General features: G+C 40.2%; 1 long non-coding RNA gene across 1 annotated transcript in view; it reads right to left on the bottom strand.

The window, feature by feature from the left end:
• The window catches only part of LOC114012529 (uncharacterized), a 141,332-nt gene that overhangs the window by 47,798 nt on the left and 80,333 nt on the right, over positions 1 to 13,201 (bottom strand). The window contains exons 6-8 of the long non-coding RNA XR_008749170.1: positions 4,681 to 4,796; positions 4,390 to 4,557; positions 2,811 to 2,918 (exon numbers count right to left, since the gene is read on the bottom strand). This is a non-coding gene — a long non-coding RNA (uncharacterized LOC114012529). The remainder of the gene's footprint in view (positions 1 to 2,810; positions 2,919 to 4,389; positions 4,558 to 4,680; positions 4,797 to 13,201) is intronic.

Raw genomic sequence — 13,201 nt, 5'->3', positions numbered from 1 at the left:
GTGCTTAGTTACTTCTAGCGCTTCACAAAGTGCAGCAAGTAATTTACTAACAACTCCAGCTTCAGCAAAGATGCCCTCCGGCCCTGTGAACTTAGAGCTAGTCATGCACTAGTGTTTTAATGAAAGCCAGGCAAATAGATATCTGACATGGCTGGGTTGAAGTAGTGATGGTGGGGGAGGTTTGCATTAAAATGCAATACAGCACTGAAATCAGTGATAAAGACTAAACAAGAGGAAAGCTTTCCCTCCCTGCACTCATTTAGCAAGCACATGGAAATAATTGTTGGCCCAGAGACACATATCCATAATTCCCATTGTGCTTTGAGAGTCAGCATACCAGCCATGTGCACCCTTACAGAGCACCCCAAGTACTGGAATGCAAATCTGTACACCGAGCGTCAGGATTTGCATAGCCAGTATTCTTAAAATAAGCAACATTATCAATTAGATCAAGACTCCCCAGACCAGGCCAGCAGCCATGAAGCCTGCAGGCGTTCATCAACATGGGAAAGACTTGTTGTAAGTGAAGCAGCTCTCCTGTATTTAAAATAATTGATTTACTGTTCAGGTTTGATGAAGTCTGTTAATCCAGTGTCTTAAAATAAAGGAGATTCTTGTTGAAACAAGTAAGGACAACAACAACAAAAAATATCAATAATGTTTTGTTAATATTTTGATAGAAATTAGTTTTTTAAAGTTCATGAATATTTCAAATAAAATTGTGCGTTGCTTTTGACAAGGTCATAAAATGACCAAAGCCAAGAAGTTTCTTTTATAAGCTGCATCAAGTAACTGAAGAAGGGTCAAAGCTGTGTGTCACACAGACATGTCGAGTTGCTTCACTACCAGTGTGCCAGACCAGTTGAGGTGACAAAAGCAAGTAGGGAGGTGACAGGGCCAAGGGAGGGAGGCAATGATGCTTGACTCCTGCCAGGGAGCATGCTGTCCAGCCTTGCTCTTTCTCCATGCACAGATGACAGCAGGCAGCAGCTCTCCATCTCCATCTGAAATGGCATTACCTCCCCACCATTTTCTGACCCCCCATGCTATATGTTGTGACTGTATCGGTAACTCACAGACCAGGCTGCCATGCTGCCTGGGATTGCAGGAGAGAAAGCTGTCATGTCATAAAAGAAGCGAGATGCAGGGTTGGCTGCCAGGGACTTAGTTACATGAATCAAAGCATAAAATGCCACAGGTCTCAACTCTAGTCTGTTTTGCTCAAGGCAAGCAAGACAGACTTTTTAATCATTTAGACTCAAAATCAAACATTTAGTAGACTGAGGTTGAGTTTTTCTTTAGGAGCATGGAAGATTACTGTGGATTTGAGTCCGAGTTCTGGAAAATACTCTGAATTACTTTCTCAGCATCAAAATACATTCGTGCAGACAGCACACACTCAATTAGTCAAGAGGACTGTGTGAAAATGCGCACTTTCACATTCAACAGGGTCTCTTGAACTCAGACTCGTCTTTACTCACACTGGCAAGGCAGGTGACACTTGGGACAACACAGTATCAATAGCTAATAGAAACAGAAGACCCATACTCTGGGCCAGACTTGTTATGTGCTTACTTAAGGAAGCAGGAGAGATGTAATTAGTGTGGGTTTATGCCTTTAGCTCTGCAGATATTTCCTTGCATTGGGATAAAGACACAAGGATCGTCAACAAAATGGCTTTGCTAAATTCAGATTAACGACCGAAGTCAGTGCATAAACTACATACACTCACAGTGGGGGCGTTTGAAAGGTGTCAGTGGAGGACTGAAAAACTATTTTTCAGAGAAACACAGAAAATAATTTCTAGATTGATAGGGAAATAATTCAAAAACTAAAATTCTACTTTCACTGCTCGTTTTCATATCACACCTTTACAAAAGAGAAATTCAAAACTGGAACAAATCAGGAAATACCATAGATATATATATTTATAAAAATAAAAAAAATAGAATTTTAAAATGACCATACTGAACTAGGTGCATGTGGAAATATAAAAATATAAACACTGATGTTTTTTATCAGAAAACAACACAGGAAATTAATAATGTAAGGTTTTACTGTCCTATCTGACAAAAGAAGAAACAGATGTCACAATGAACTTTTCTGGTAACTTTATAGCATGGAGACTGTTTTCGTCAACTAAGATGCAGCCACTTAAAGCAAAAGGAAGGTGCAACTGCTTGATTTCTCCCACATACGCCCCACTTTGCTGTTACGGCTATTGTCTCAGTATCTAGACCATAAATTGGAGTTATTTATAATTTAGAGCTGGGAAGCACCATCAGTAACATCAGTTTTCTTGACATAGGGCTGTAAGGGATGGTTTTGCCCCATCCTTCACAGTCCTTTCTTATTAGTGTGACACTATGATTTCAAAACAATAAAATAAAAATTACTGTAGCAGAAATATTGTTGCACTTCAACAGGATCTGCAAAGCAAGTCAAACTAGATTGGGAGTATTTTAGGCTTTAGCTGTCAGAAATCATTCCAGGACCAAAAAGTCCTTGCTCTGAGCCTAAAGTTGTAGTCTTAGGAGAGCAAGATTGCATGCACTCAAGAATACATAGTCAGGCTGTTTGCTCAGAAGCACCGAAATCCAGCCTCTAGTAATGTGCTAGCACCCTTACAAATGATCTATTGTACTTTCTACTGTTTACAAACAGAGCACATCAAATCAGCCAGGTTTAAGCCTGTGCAGAGAAACATACTGGTAAACAATACCGCTAAGATTGTGCTCCAGCATTTGCAGAAGAAGCTGAATGAAGAGTTATCAATTAAAGTCCTACTAACGATAATGCAGTTTGGTTACCTGCAGTCAGAGAAGTCACGGTTCAGTTTTTGACTTCTTCATTTCCTAGGTAAAACATTCTGCACCAGACCAATGAGTAGAGGTCACAGGTCTGTTCTCACAGTTCACCTGTATGACAAAGAGAATACCAGTTAGGTTTATCTCCTCTGTCTCCCATAAACAGGCAGTACAGCTCATTTGCAGAGGTGGGCAAGCTCAAGCTGAGCACAGTAATGTGCTACACCTGGCAGCAAGAATGTGGAACACCTCCCCTAGAAAGCACAGAGGTGTAAGGAATTGCTTCATTCCTTCCTCACCACAATTTCCTTCCATAATTTTTTTGTGCCAAAGGTGTGAATGCTAACCAGCGATTTCAGCTATATGTTTTTGTAACTTTCTAGACCTCCTTTACCACCAAGTTCATTCACAGACTGTTGAAATCTCTGCTATTACTACAATTCCAAGGTGTTATGTCTTCTCTAGGCTCAGTCTTAACGCCTGGGTAGACTGGAAGTCATGCTGAAGGTATTTTGAGTCATTGTTTGTTTTACCAGCTATCACAACCTTTTAAGGAGCAAGATGGTTTAAATAAATACTGTAAGTAGTTACTAGCAAGTCTTTTCCTCTCCCCTGCCCCTGATCTGCAGAATAGTGATCACTGAACCACACTGCAAATTAACTGTAATTTAAAAAAAAAAAAGGGGGGGGTGGGTGAAGGAGAAGCAAAACATTAAAAAAGCAACTTTGAGCTTCAGAAAGGTCATTTTTCAAAAGACTATTGACAATGGTAAGGAAAGAAAACACATAAATGTTTTTAAGGGGTTAAATAAATATTGTCTAGATGAATATTAGGTATCCATTAATGTCTCTCTGTGTAGCTGTGTAGTCCACCCGAACACCTATCCTTTAGTTATCCTTTTACCAGAGAGAGTGAGAGTTTCCCTGTATTTTGCTTTGCACTCTGATGGTCAACGACAAGAAAAAAAACCATTCTGGCTCTTTTGAATGGATGGTCAAAGGTACCTTTGCGGCTCCTTCACAGGGTGAACTAATCTGTGACAACTGTAGCTAATCTGATAAGAAGGCCCGCATGTGTGCTAATGTGCTAATATGAGGGGATTTAGAGCAGTCAACGGTCGGGAAAAACCACTGCTTCCTAAATGGACCCTCGTATGCAAGAGCCCTGGCAACATATGCGCATTTTAACACCCGCTCACCAGGGAGACAATGCGGTGGCCTTTGTTGTGCAACACAGAGGCGAGATTCTCATGGTGGGAATTTCTGCCTCACAGGCGACATTCTTTCAGATGTGATGCAAGGGGCTGGTGGCCTGGACACGGCCCGGAGCCGGGGCTGGGGCTGCGCCGACTGCTCGGCTTGGCAGAAGTTACATGTGTGAAATGAAAGCCCCTTCACTGACAGACTGAGAACCTGGGTCCTGCCTGCGTGTGTGTGGGGGAGGGAGGGAAGGAGGCAGAGAAAGGAGAGAAGGAGGGAGGAATTGGCTTAAATGTGTTCAACCAGGTTTCTAGCAGGGATATTATCAGCTTGTAGACTATGGTGCTTCATCTAACAGCTTTAATCAGGACAGGCAGCTTACCTTTAGCATAGACCATGTAAGCAGGAAGAATTCATGGATGGTGAAAATTCAAGAGACTTCAACATTGGTCGTGGCTGTGGTGCCTCTTCTGGACACAAATGTGCCCTGCAGACTGCGCTGGACCCTGCTCAGTTCTCAGCGTTCCTTTGTTTTCAGGTGTCCCATAGCCTAATGCAAAATGGGTATAAAAGCGTGAGCTAACACATATCTGGAGACAAAGTCTACTCACTTAAGAGAGAAAAGTTTACTAACTGCCCCTTGTGAGTGGGGAACAGACTAGGGTTTACTAACCGCTCTTGTGAGTGTGTCTTTGTCTGGTTGGTGCTCAACCCCTTTCCAGTATGGCTGGTGTGAAAACAGCATAGTTACCGTGAGCTTGACAAAAGCACACGGGCAACGGGTGCAAACTGAAATACAGAAGTATAAGAAAAAAACTTTGTTACTATAAGGGTGACCAAACACTGGAGCAAGTTCCTTAGAGAGCTTGTGAAGGCTCCACCCTTTGGAGATACTCAAAACCCAACTGGACAATGTCCTGGCCAAGCTGCTCTAGCTGACCCTGCCAGAGCAAGGGGCTGGATGAGATGATCTGCAGAGGGCTCTTCCAACCTCAGCCATTCTATCACTTCAAGAGCTCAGCATATTCCCCACCCACAATTGTCTTCCAGATTTGTTTCATTTGACTGACAACACAATGACAAAGGGAAAGCAACACCAATATTAGCTCTTTTATCTCAAATAATATTCCTGCTTTATCACGATAAAAAAAATAAAACTCAAGAACATCTAAGCTGCAAATATGGCCTCAGAAAGGTGCTTATCCAGAGCAATTCAGATTCAAAGCAGTTTGGTCCAAGACACAGACCAGACAGCCTCTTACTCACAGAAGACCCCAGGTTTAAAGCTGCAGCCTTTTTAGCCTTCTTCCATTTAAAACATGTTCCCACATCAGGCATAGAGAAGTAGCAGAGCTGAAAAAGTGAGATTCATCAAATACTGAGTAGTGTTTAGGGTATCTGTAAAACAATATTATTCTAGCTACTCAACTTGTTTTTTTCTCAGCTCTCTGAGAGTATTGGTGAACAAGAACAACTTTTGTAAACATTTCTAAGTATGTAAATGGAGAAATCTTATTTATTCCTTTCCCCTTTGTTGCATTCAGCAATACTATTTTATGTTTGAGTTTTGAATGCATAACAATTGACCCCTACTGAATAGTGACGACATTTCCTCTCAGAGGAAGTCCTGAGGGAAGGAAGGTCCCACATAAACAAACTTCCACTCAGTACAATAGGGTAGCCCATAAATGTGACCATTTTTTCAGGGCATGGGTGAGGCTGACACTCTCTTCCTGCTCATGTAGTCCAGGGCTTATCGCAGTCCCGTTTCCCTGTAATTTAAATGTTTGCATAGCTTCTAGTTCATTTGTATTTTTCTCTACACAGTGCAGATGTATCCCATTTTCCTGTTGCTGTGGAACACGGCCACAATTTCCAGCAGTGTTATATAAATGACCATCTGTGGTAAAAAAAAGCTGATGCACAAGATTGCAGTGTGAGAATTTTAGCTAGCTAGCAAAATTTATGCTATTAATACTTTTGACACTTCCTGACAATAAAGGCGAAATGCAGTGTTCCCTCTGTTTTAGTGTACTGTAGCTATATGACAGACAACCGCTGATGCTGCGTGCAGGGAAGCATCTCCAGGGAAAAGTTAAATAAAACCTAGTTGCCTCTGCTTAGCTTTCCTTAACCTTTTCAGGATAGTAAAGGCAGACTAAACTAATTAAAAGTTATTAGTAGTGATCATGAGAGTGGTATCTAATTGCATGGAAATAAAGAAGAACACTAAGATTTCATCAGCATATTTTTGGCATCTTTGCATTTGCTGACTCCCAGAATCAGCAGGGCTGGAAACACTGAAATCCATCACACAGATCTCTGTGACTAGCACAACAGTTGTCATAGTAGATGGTGGCAGTAGTAAATTGCCAGTGCTGGTGTGGATGGGGATAAGAGGAAATAAAGATTTTCAGTGACTTTCACAATCAATTGGTGCCGTTCCAAGTGCTAGAGAGGCACAAAGACCTGCGTTTTTCTGATCACCCCCAGACTTACATTTGCTACCTTATACTCTTCAAAATACTGCTGTAGCAATCCTTCCTTTTCCCTGCCTGTGACTCCTCATTCTGTGATCGATCATATCTCACAGTGAGTCTCTCCTTTTCTTAGGAGTCACCTTGCCCAGACAGTCCTGGCTACCTGCTGGCTCCATAGCAGATTTCACTTTCCCCCACCTTCCTGATCTAAGTTCTCTTAATTCAGTTCAAAGTTCCCCTCAATTCACGTTGGCTATTCTGAAACCTAAAAACCACAGTGACACAGATTAAACCTTTCCAGGATTCTGATTAAGAGTGAAACAAACAGTATGTTTTCTTCATTTTTATTCTTCCTTTTTTAGCAGGTATTGAACTATTATATTTAAAATTTGCAGCAAAAAAAGTGCAGGCAGACATACATCATGTAAAATTCTATTCCAAATGAGTAAAGTTTGTGAAGCCTATATACCAGGATCAGATAGGTTCGGGCAACTTTAATAACTTGAGTCGATAGGCACACACAATCATATATACATGCATGATCTTTTGATAATCGTGCCCGAAACGCTCTCACAAAGTAAGCATATTCATGCACCAACAAGCAAATATGTGTACAAAACAGAACTACGAATACTGCATGTATCTGCATGTACTGTGGCGTCAGCTTCCTCAAACAGGCACTTTGCACTTACACTTCTTTTTCTGCTCTTACAAACACTTTGAAAGTATTTGTGCTCATTCAAATGTCACTTGTGAGTCCTTTTAGCTGTAGCACTGGAGGACCTATCAAACAGTTTTCAACCCTCTGACAGAAAATTATTCTATTGTTACTTTCTACAGATGATTTCTCTGAACCACAGGACGTGATTTTGTTCATTCATAACTTGCAGCAATGAGTAGACATGTGCAATGATAATTGATTAATAACAGACAAGCAGTACAAGGAGGAGAGCAATTTGCTCTGGAGTTCTAGAGAAAATTAATAAGATCAACGAGGTTTTCTTGTGAGATTAACTTTTCATTTCATTCAAATTAATTTCTCTTTTATATTTTTCTTATAGACAAGAAACCTTTGTCCAAGGAAAAGAATGTGAATGAAAAGTAAATAATTCACATAAACAAATATGCTTACACACAAAAGACAAGTAGTAAGAGCTTCCCAAAATTTTAGGCATCTCCTTTTTGCAAAGTTAGGCCAGATTTCCTGCTAATTTTACAGAAGTGGTTAAGCAAGTATCTCCAATTTTTTCAGTAGTCACTGGGAACTTCTCGTCATAACCTTAAGAGACCCTGAGAAACCAAAGCACCTACAAAACTTCTGCTTTGGGATTATTTTGAGTAAAATCAGACATCTTCATTATGCAGTTCTGGAAAAACAATGAATATAAACGTTACATTCAGCCATTCACTTCTAGTTCAGAATACATGTTTTTCTGCCAAAGGACTATACATGGTATATAATCCTTAGCTCCTTCAGGATTTTAATCTGCCATGAAGCATATGGTAAAAAGGTAAGTGTTCTGTAGAATCATTAACTTGCCTAAAGCAATGTGGATGTTCTTTATTTCTTTCTTGAAAGACAAAGAGCATCTGAAAGTAGTTAACAGCCCAAACCCTATAGTTTGCTGAGGCAGCAAAAAATGAACCTGGAAATGTCCCTGCAGGGCTGAGTTTTATGTTAATTAGTCAATTCCCAGGGCAGTGCTTGTATCGACAAGAGTATGTTATTGTTCTGTTTCCTCAGTTAGTACCAAGAATGTAGAGCACAATATATAAATAAATTTATTTATCAGCACCAAAAGCATCAGGGGGATTGTGTTGTATCAAAGCCACAGTAGACAGAAAAATTGCAGAAACCCCAATTCGAATCTCACTCCAGCAAGAGAACAGAACCTTTTTAATGTAATGCCACTCGTTGTAAAAGGGATTCCTTTCAGAATATCGAAAGCCTTAGGTCAAACTTTACCTTGTAAAAAGCCCATTCAGTGGCATTCATGAAGAATGGGGCTTTTAGAAGTACTGGACTCAATCAGCTCCTGGTGCTGAGGAAGACAAAACCACCAGAAAGCAGTCCAGAAGAAAAACAGCCGAGGATTTGCTTTTTTCTAAGGGAGCTGTGGAGCAGCTGAGCGTAGAGGATGAGGCACTGCTGCTTGTCCTCTCTCTTCCACCCCATGGTGGGCTGCAAAGTAGCATTCAGCCGAGGTCAGCCAAGCTCTGGAGAAGCAAACGCCTGGTATGGCACCAGCCCTTTTGTGTTTCCTCATCCAGGCTTAGTGTGGCTGGCGGCTGGAAATACACTCACGTGTGGGATTTTATACACACAGAAGAGGACCTGCAGCAGACAGCATGAACGCTTTATAATTCTGTCCATCGCAGTATTGTTTAATGTTCTCTATACTCATTTGCTGCTGTGATCAACTCTCATCATAAAAAAGGCTAGCAGAAATGACAAGGGAAATGAGAAACTACAAAAATAGTGTTCTGGAGTAAACCCAGCTGAAAACAGATACAATTCATTGAGAAAAAAAAAAAAAAAAAAAGTGATTTTTGAATAGAAGTTGACAGAGGCCTCCCTTCTGCTAAATCTTTGGCCTGTCAGGGTCCAGAACCACTCTCCATCTCTGAGGATGAATGGCATTAGTATGGTCTGGACTCACACAACCACCCTCCTCTTTGTGCCTAAATCCAGTTGCCACATGCACGGTACCTCTTGGGAAGAGCCTTAGGTCCGCAATATCACCCAAATGATACTTGGTCATTATCTGAGAGTAGCTCGTCAGCCCAGGCCAAAACTGGGCCAAACAAATTGCAAGGAAGGAAACAGACCGGATGATGGTGCTCAAACCTGTCAGTTTGCCATGATAAACAGAGCTTTTAGAGCAGCATAATGAGATATGTTTCAGCCCATCCCATGTGTTATGTCCAGGGACTGTTCCAGAAAGGGCCTGATTCAAAGCACGTCAAAATTGTTCGCAGTTTTCCCAGCGGCTTCAATGGGCTTTGCGACCTAGTCTTCAACATTTGACAATAATCAGCATTTTCCCTAGAACATACCACTTATATGCAACAAAATCTAAATAAAAAAGTGTTCTCATAATTTTGAAATCCTCATCTGGATCTGTTTCCGATTTAAGAAAAAAATTAGATTCATTCTTATTTTGCTCAAACGAGTACATACATCTCTGGTTTAAATAATAGAAAGCAGAAAAATTTTTGAGATGATATTTCCAGTGATGAGTTCCAAATTTTTTTGAGGGGGGAGCATAAAAGAATGGAGTAGGAGGCTTGTTAAGCTAAAATGACAGTTAATCTAGTTTGAACGTTAATTGTGCTTACTGGTTTCTTTTCAGTCTGAGATCCCAATATATATACTTTCAGTTTGGGCGCAATATTTAAAGGTTTGTTATAAAACTCTTTTATCTGGAACTTGTTACACAGCACAAGCCCCAGCTGTGTAGGCTGACTTGTTAGTATTTCTTTTTCTAATGCTAAACAATGGAAAGCCACTTCCCATAGCACTGTGACGTACAGTATTTCTGTAATCTTAATATAATTTTCTTTCAACCACAGACTTTATGTGTCCTCGTGCTTTTCTGGGATAAAATTTTCAGAGGAAAAAAATCCTTAAAAAAGTAATTCATCATCTGGTCCTGGTTATGCAAATGGATCAGTTCTGTGACCTTCAAACCTCCCTCCCCCTCAAAGAAAGCAGTAAGAATGTAAAGCACAGAGACAGAGTTTTAGAGGTATTGAGCCTCTGATTCCTACTGACTGTTAAAACAACCTCATCCTCAACCCCTCTCAGAATACATGCTATGCTATAGAGCAGTGGGCCCTTAGTTTCATGCTGCATTTTGATTTTCTTTTATTGATAGATGCAAGTCCTTCATAATTTTACTTTTACATTCTTGTAATTCTAGCAAACTTTCAAGTACAGCTTAAAAATTCCTGATTATCAGATCAAAATTTGCAAACCAATGTTTACCGAAGACTTCTTGAGAGTTCCACACGTTGCTTGTGAGCTTAAATTCAGTAGCAAAGTATTTGTACGTAACTGATTTTCCTCCTTGAATGAAGCTAATGATCATTTGCATACAACCTTCATCTGCTACACAAATTCTCACCTCAATAGGCTGCTGATGGACATCACTAATGCACTAGTATAGCAGGGTGCCTAACTTTCTATTAGATGACCCATAGCAAAACAACATCAGACAATGCTGTACTCCAGGAAGGAAAAAGGACAAGTTCTGTGTATGATTTACTCACCAGTGATGACAACGATTCTACCAGGCCCATATTTGGTCCAAACCAAGGTGAAGCTTTTAAGCCCAGCTCCACAGGAAGGATTCAGACAATACCAAGGCAGCCTGCAGCCATTACCAGCCATGGCCTTGGCATGGGAGCTGGGTTTAACTGCTGGTGACCCAAATTGCTTGCTTTCCAAGAGTAGTAATAAGAAAAATTATTTTCTTCCCTCACAAAAAGTACTGCTCATGTACAAACACTGAACATTTTGCATGAGAAGAGAGATATTCAGTAGACCTGCTCCCTGGGTACCCTGATTCCAGACAGCCCTGGACAGCAACAGCTGAAGAAGACATGGGACTCAACAGGTTATCAGTAAACTTCAAGATTTTGTGAATTTGCATTTTCCAATGGATGAGCAAGAAATCACCAACACTGTGGTGTTACATTGAAAAGTGTAAGGTTGTAATTATTTCTGTTGGAATTAGACACCAATGTATTGTGAAAAAATTGAGTTGATGTGCCTGTTTGCATTTTGAGGGAATCAAATAATTTTTATGAATCTGGCTTCTATAAATTCCAATCAAAATCAAGGCCACATAGCTGATTAACTGTTCCTGACCCAAGAAGTTTTCAAAGACTAAAAATTTCTACACTAGAAGATCAATCTAAACTTTTTAGACCAGCCTAAACTAGACTCAAATAAGAATTTCTGGTCACCGTTTCTTCAACAGGGAACTGAAATATAGGTAGTGTAAGCAACTTACTCAAGGATTACATGGGAATTGACTGACAGAAGCAAAAGGCAAACTTAGATCTTCTGTGTCTCAAATTAATCCCTGAGCTACAAGACCATGTTTCAAATTCCAACCAAGTGTTATGAACTGATCTTTCAGAGCACTTCTATGTATCCTCTCAATAACTCTTCAGTCTGCAGTAATGGGTTTTAAAAATTCATTAATAGTTATGGTATAAAGCAGTCCCCTTAAATCCTATTACCACTGTGTAAATCCCGTACTGCTCTTACGTGAACTTGGTCCTGAACCAAGGGGGTTCTGTGCATGAAAGACACAGGATGCATGAAAGCAGGATGATACTAATAGTTTTATAATTGTATATCGTGTAACACATTTCTTTTCCTCCTCTTCTTTTTTTCCTTATATATTTTCTGAGTGAATTCATGCAGAGCTAAATTACCCCTTTAGGAAAGCATATATATATAAAAAAGATCTCCTCTTGAAGCGTAGCATGCATCTTCTCTCCAGATGTCCATATCATTCTCCAGTTGATCTGTAGCCTCTTCTTTGGCAGTGCTAGGCCTGTGCTTTCTCAGAAGTTGTAACATGCTGGAGTATTGGTGGCTGCCTTATTGTTTATATGATTAGTCACTCTTGGACTATTTTAAGGAGGTGATGTATAATTTTTGTAAATTGTAGATAAACTTCATTTATTTTCTGATGATTGATGCTGACCAGTTTATCTGGCTAATTGCATTTTCTAGTATATTTTCCCCAGAATCTGAAAAGCATTCAGAATGAACAAAGGCTTTGCTTGCTTGTGCTTTTTTTTTTTTTTTTTTCTTTTGAGGAGGGGAGCTGTTGTAATAAAGCTAACAAAACTCTAGCTGAACTACAGCTTTATAATAAAGCTTGTGACAAGTTCTGGGATCTAAGCCAAAGTCAAACCAAATGTACAGTTTACGAGGGTGAAAGGTTTTACTGGCCAGTCTGGTTCTCTTCCAAAATGCCTTCATTTCACATGTAAACGTTAATAGAAACAAACAGTGGTAGTACCATTAACTTCTATTTTTGCCTTACTGCCTTCACGTTGTGAATAAGCCAAAGAAAGAAATTGCAAGTAGAAAATCATGGGAGGGAGAAAAAGCAGGAGAAGGAAGAATGAAATGAAACTCTGTTAGATCCCTCTCTCTAAATTCCATCTGGCCCACTGAGACTTCCTCAAAATTATTGGTAAAATGTGTTATTATTTTGGGAGGAGAAGCGGAAGGTAAAGGAAGGAAAGGGGAGGGCTCAGGCTAACTCAAAAAGATCTATAATTATAAAAAGCTGCTTTTTTGTTTCTCCCAAGCTTTGCTTTGCTTTGCAACACCAAGCCAGCATAGTGGGAAGCACGTTGGTTCATTTGCACATACTGATCATCATTTTGTGACAAGCCCCAATTTCCCCTCCTTGGTTCTGTTTAAGACAAAATTCTTTCTGAAGTCCGTGGGAGTTTTGCCTAAATAAGCCACAATATGAAGCAGGAGACTCCCAGGGACGACCCCTAGCTCACTGTGATATTATGCACACAGCATGTCTATGAAAGAGCATGTTTGCACTATTCTTCCCACATCCTTCTCTGTTTCAGCTCTCATCTATTTGTTTGTTTCCTTCCCTGATTGCATCTTGTAATGAACCCAAGACTGATAGCTCCTTAGGGCAGTGGCTTTCCATTTACTGTGTG

The sequence above is a fragment of the Falco peregrinus genome, chromosome 11 (assembly GCF_023634155.1).
Source record: "Falco peregrinus isolate bFalPer1 chromosome 11, bFalPer1.pri, whole genome shotgun sequence".
NCBI lineage: Eukaryota > Metazoa > Chordata > Aves > Falconiformes > Falconidae > Falco > Falco peregrinus.
This window is presented reverse-complemented; position numbering and strand designations above follow the sequence as displayed.